The following is a 5,922-nucleotide window of genomic DNA, read 5'->3' as shown; positions in this document are numbered from 1 at the left end:
TGATGCAATGCCCCCCCCATTCCACATATGAAATGCAATGAGATGGGCAGTGGAATCTTCAATGCTGGTGATGGAACATTTCCACCAGGCCTGAGAGCAGCAGATTAGCTTAGGAAGAGCAGAGGCGGCGGCTCCATATCAGTGGGGCATGGAATCTGCTCCAGGTTTTAGTGTGAACTTTCAAGGAGCTGTCCAAGGCACTTTAGCACTGGAGTGGATTCCACTGCCCCACTGACACGGTGCCACCAGCTGCCACTGCTTAGGGGAATGGTGTTACGAAGGGACCTTGAACTTCCTCGTGAGTGTAGCTTACTAGAAATCCAAGTCCCCAAAAGAGAGCAGTAGGATCTTTTTGCTGGAGTTAGCCGCACGTCACCCCCAGAACATGTATAATTTTACCCTTAACCCAATAACACATACACTGAAAGTAAAATAAAGAGTGGTTTTATTAAGAGAAGGAACAAGGAAAAATATTGCAGTTTACAATTGCAGGTAACAATGAGTAGTTTTCTAACTATTATTCATTCATTCAACAACACTGGATAGACTAAAGCAAAGAGACTAGCCCTATAAACACTTTCACATTAAGCTCACCCACGCAGAAAGAAAGAAGAAAAGGAAACAAAAGGCCCAGATAGTTGCATATACCTTTCCTGGAGAGTTGCTTCAAGCCTAAAACTGAGAGGGAGAGACTTTCGTATCTAGCCCAATGCGCAAAAGCTCCGCCCTTTGTAACCAGCGCCAGATTTGAAAGTTCTCACCCAAATCCATAGCTCTGAAATTGTCCCAAAGATGCTAGTGTGTGTTGTTGGAGCCCTCCAGAAGAGGAACTGAACTCCTAACTCCTCATGTTTTATACCTTTTCCTAACTAAACTGACCCCAAAGTAAACCCAATGTAAAGGTCTCCAGGGGGATGTGGACCCACTCATTTCCTGATAAGTTCCCAGATGATAGGTGTGATCTCCCTGCTGTAGATTCCTGATGATTCCCCAAGGTTAAGATTATCATAATCCTTGTGTAAAACAGTTTCTTTGTTTGACAGGAGTTTATCCTGTCTTCTCCAAAGGCTTAGAAATGCACAACACCTCCTAGTTTGAAAGGAGCTATTCTTACTGGGTGACAAATCCAAATTTCCATGGGAGTCAGGAAGTCTATACCTTCAGGCATTGCAAGATATGTACTCAGAGGTCACAGAGGGGCTGTTTCCCAGGAATCTTTGCTGTTGCAGGCCTTTCCAAACTTTGGTTCACTGAGATGAATCAAAGATTAAAAATTCCAAATATTTGATACCTCATAACAATGGTGAGGGAGAATGTTGCCAACCCATGGCATCTGTTGCCTGAGGCAGCTGCCTCACTCTGCCTAATGGTAGGGCTGGCTCTTTTTGTATTGGTTGGCTTATGAAAAGTCTTGAAGCTTTCCGTTAAAATAAAATTCCCAAAGACAGCTCACATCACTTTTTTTAAAAAATAGCAATCAACATTTATGCAAGGAGAACAGCTGGTCAAGTGACAAAGCATCAAAAGTCCAAAGGCCTGCCAGAACAAGGCAGTCCAGGGCCAAAATAGCCTCAGGTAGCTGCTGTGCCAGCTTCCCGACAGGTGAGTTGCTGTCGCTTACTGGGAGGGAAGGGGGAGGCGGTGGGGAGGTTGCTGTGGTACAAACACACCAGCAGTGCCAATCTGGTGCTGCTGCTGGTGTGTTTGCAACATGCTGACCTCCCCACTGACCTCTCCACTGTCTCCTCCTCTCCCTCCCGGTAAGTGACAGCATTACATCTGCCAGGAAGTGAGTGCAGCAACTCTGCCTCACCTGGATGGAGCAAACTGGATTTTCTAAGGCACAGAGTTCCACAGTCTGGATGCTGACACCAAGGAAGTCCCTCCCTTCCTTCTCTGCAAAACACATGCCATCCAGGGGTGGGGCAGGCAGGAGGGGCATCCCCAGCAAATTCAGGTGGCTGGGCGGGAACATGTGGGAGGGGACAGTTCAATATTTATTTGCTTTATTTAAAGCATTTCCTCCCACTCTCGCGTGCCTAGAGTGGTTTACAAAATGAGTAGCAAGGCAGCCCCTACCCTCAGCCTGACAGGCAAGGGAAAAGGATGGGGAGGGAGGAGGAGAAAAAAGGACGTTGGATGCTAATACTTAAATCTTTCTTCGGGAGGAATTTAAAAATATTTCCCTTCACATGGGCACTTAATGGCTGAAAGATTCTGATTCCAGCAACCTTGAAATGTTCAGCTGTGAAAGTGTGTGGCTGCTCTTACCTGTTTTTTGATATCCGTAACTCTTCTAAACAGATACCCAGTGGCCTCTTAAACTGGAGGTCCCAGGGAACCATAAGTAATAGCCATTGACAGGCTGTTGAGCCCCAACTCCCCCAGGAGGAGCAGGGAGAGGAGATGGCCGAGCCCCAGCTTCCCCAGATAGATCAGGGAGAGGAGCCAGAGGTGGATGAGGTTTTCGAGGACATTGAGGGAGGAGGTGAAGTCGACAGCCTGCCAGTTCCCATGGACAGTCCTCCTGACAACACAGAGCTTGCTCCACCTACAAGCACCCCAACAGAGCCGTTGGGGGACGACCTTGCGCACGCCCCAACTCCACCCCCCCCAGGACTCCCTGCCCGGCACTTCAAAAGCTTCCCACCAGTGGGTTCCCCGCCCCCCTGAAGTCAAGCTGGTCCCGAGTGAGCCCGCACTGTCAGAAGAGCAGGTGGAGGCTCGCCCCCCCCTCAGATGCCATGAGAAGCAGTTCGGTCAGAGGGAGGATCTTCGAAGGAGTCAGCGATTATGGGTGAAGACCTTTCCTATTTAAGGCGGCGCCCCCCTGATTGGGTAGCTGAGTCAACTTACTCCACACGTGGCAGAGCATGCTTAGGTAGTCTAGTCAAGGACAGTAGTGAGTCAGCATAGAGAAGTCTATGAAGCGCATTGCTTTTGATGTAACCGTTACTGTAATAAAACAAGAATTAATTCCAGTCTCATCTCCGTATCGTCTCTTGGACTCTGGGCAGGACACAGGCCAACCTCATCCATGCATTTGCCTTTTGCCCTTTTAAAGGCATGCTGTGAGACGCCTTGCACACCTACGCCCACAGCTAGTTTAGAATGGCCACACTCTGCATGTCATCTGTGTGCCAGGAAAAAAGTGGCAGGGGGGCACACTGCAAGGCATTCTTAGCGGCTGAATCTCAGCTGCTCAATTCCTTCTACTCAGTGGAGACTGGTGGCTCCAATGTCAGTGGGGCAGTGAATCTGCTCTGGGTTTTTGTTCCAGCTTTCAAGGAGCTGCTGAAAGCACCTTGGACAGCTCCTTGAAAGTTCAGACTGACGACCAGAATGGATTCGCTGCCTCACTGACGTTGGAGCCACCAGTCTCCACTGCTTCTACTAGAGCAGGGATGTGGAGCCTTTTTCAACTCAAAGGCCTCATTCCCTTCTGGGCAAACGTCTGGGGGCCACATGGCTGTGTTGGGCAGGGTCAGAGGCAGAAAAGGGCGGAGCCACAAATGTGAATGTTAACCCTTAACAGCAGAATAGTTTCTACACAATCCTCTCTCCATGCTCCACCAAGACAAGCAAGAGGCGTGATCAAAGAGAAGTTCCGGGAAGATGCAAACAGGACCTATGAGGGGATGGTGGTCTGGAGGGAGTTCCAAGAGTGAGATAAAGAGGACCGGGGAACTGCATTTGGACCCCAGGTCTGAAGTTCCCCTCCCTTGTGTTAGACTGGTGATGGGTTCAGTCCAGAATTGGTTCAGCCCTAGGGATTGAAGGATCTGTCAATGTCAATTCTCTCAGTTTCTCATTTTTTCCAATCTTAAATTCAGTTCTCCACATTTCTGCAGCAATTTGCATTTTTTAAAAAATCCCCACAAAAATCCACCAGCATTTTACTGTTAATTTCTCAGAGTAAACACATATTTGCATATAGCTTTGATGAAGGTACACATTTTGCAAGCAATTTCCTTTAATATAGTGCATTTATGTGTGTTATTTTCATTAAAATATTCATTTTTATGCACACTTTCCCCAAATATATGCATTTTTGCAGTAGTGGCAAATTCAGAAATGCAGGGTACCTTCATGATAGTCACGTCACACACCCTCACAGCCACACCCCCTTTTCTGCTTTCCCTCATGACCCTTGTTCTCCATGTCATCTCAGAGACTCTACTATAACAGACATCCCTAGGAACCAATCAGCATGAAAAGGGAGACTGTGTGTTAGCTACTGAGAAGAATCTTCTTAGTGGCTGAATCATCTCCTTTCACTCAATCAGCACAAAAGGATAAGGACTCTTCTTAGTGACTAACACACTCCCCTTTCATACTGATTGTCTCATACATAGGGATCTGGCTGGGAACCTGCTCTCAAAAAAAGAAGGGGTCTATGACCCTCCATGACCCTGGATGACTGCACCCCTGCATTTCTGTAAGTAAGCTTTGATTGGAGAACTGCATCACAAAACTCTGATAAATGCAAATATCAAAGGATGGCTGTCTTGTTTTGGAAAGTGTGGGTTTGATAGATTTGCCTTTAAATGCAAACTGAATCGAATTTCCCATCCCTCCTCAGTACTTAGGAGCCGACTTGATGAATGTTCAGAAAAAGCTCACTCGTTTCCCCAGAGTTATGTCCTGGCTCATCAAGTTGGTGCGTTTCAGATATTTCTTAGAATTGGAAGAGAAAGGAGACTTGCACAAGGGCAGCTGAGGGGGGGGGCAGAGAGAAAGGAGGAATGAGCAGAGCATTGGCAAAAAGCCAGAGAATGTAGGGGAATGCTGTGGGCCTGGAGGAATGCAAGCCCTTTCTATCTTCTCCCAAACATTAGGGGTCTTTTTGCAGCAGACTAAATATTTTCTCTCACTGCCACAACACAAGTTTAGGGTCACAGCACCCAGCTCCTGTTGACTGTCCTTTCCAAAAAAAAAAAAAAAGCCCTCCATATATGTAAGCATGGATAGATGAATTTAAAATATTTCTCAAAGATATAAAATTGCAGTTTGATGAGAATATTCACACTGACAGTTTAAAGTACTGAACTGGAAACAGCTGACATGTCTCCTACCAAAGTCCTTTTAAGTCCATTTGCAGAGCCTTCTAGGGATGTATAAATCTGTCATTTTCAGTTTCTTTCCATTTTTATTTTTTCTAGTCTTAAATTCAGTTGTCCCCATTTCCACACTAATTTTTTTTAAGTCTTCAGGAAAATTCATCAGCATTTTGGTGTGTGTGTCTCCTCAGGTGCACATTTTTTGCAAGCAATTTCCCATAATGTAATGCGTTTTGGGGAGTTATTTTCATTAATATATGCATTTTATGCATACTATCCCCTAATATATGCATGAAGCTAAGTAGTGGTGGTACTGTCCTCCAGGTTCAGGCCATGTGGTGCCAATGTGTCCAGAGAGTAAATCCAAAAGTTCTCCCTTTTGGTCAATGCTGCTGGATCTGCTGGCATCTCTATCGCTGTAATGGAAAAGTCCAACAGGCTGTGACCCTCGATGTTAATATGCTTTGCAACTGGTTGCTCCACTTTTTTTTGTCAAGATTGCCGACTTGTGGTTCCTGAAGCGCGTGCGTAGGTCAGTTGTGGTCTTTCCTATGTATATGACATCCTGGTCTTTTGTATTCGATGATGTAAATTGTATTGCAGGACCTGCAGGTGATGTTCTGTTTGATGTAATAGGTCCTGCCTGTCCTAGTGCTTGTAAAAGTAGTATATATGTATACACGTAATTGTGATCAACAAAACAGAGGTTTTTATTGTATTACCATACAATACAAATGCTGTTGCAAATGCTGATGAAGGCGGAAGCCGAAACGTTTTGGTAATGCAATAAAAGCCTCTCTTTTGTTAATCACAATTATGTGCATATATTTTTAGGTGATTAACGGAATCCTTAAAGGGATCC

Source organism: Rhineura floridana, chromosome 10 (assembly GCF_030035675.1).
Source record: "Rhineura floridana isolate rRhiFlo1 chromosome 10, rRhiFlo1.hap2, whole genome shotgun sequence".
In the NCBI taxonomy this organism is placed as follows: Eukaryota; Metazoa; Chordata; class Lepidosauria; order Squamata; family Rhineuridae; genus Rhineura; species Rhineura floridana.
This window is presented reverse-complemented; position numbering follows the sequence as displayed.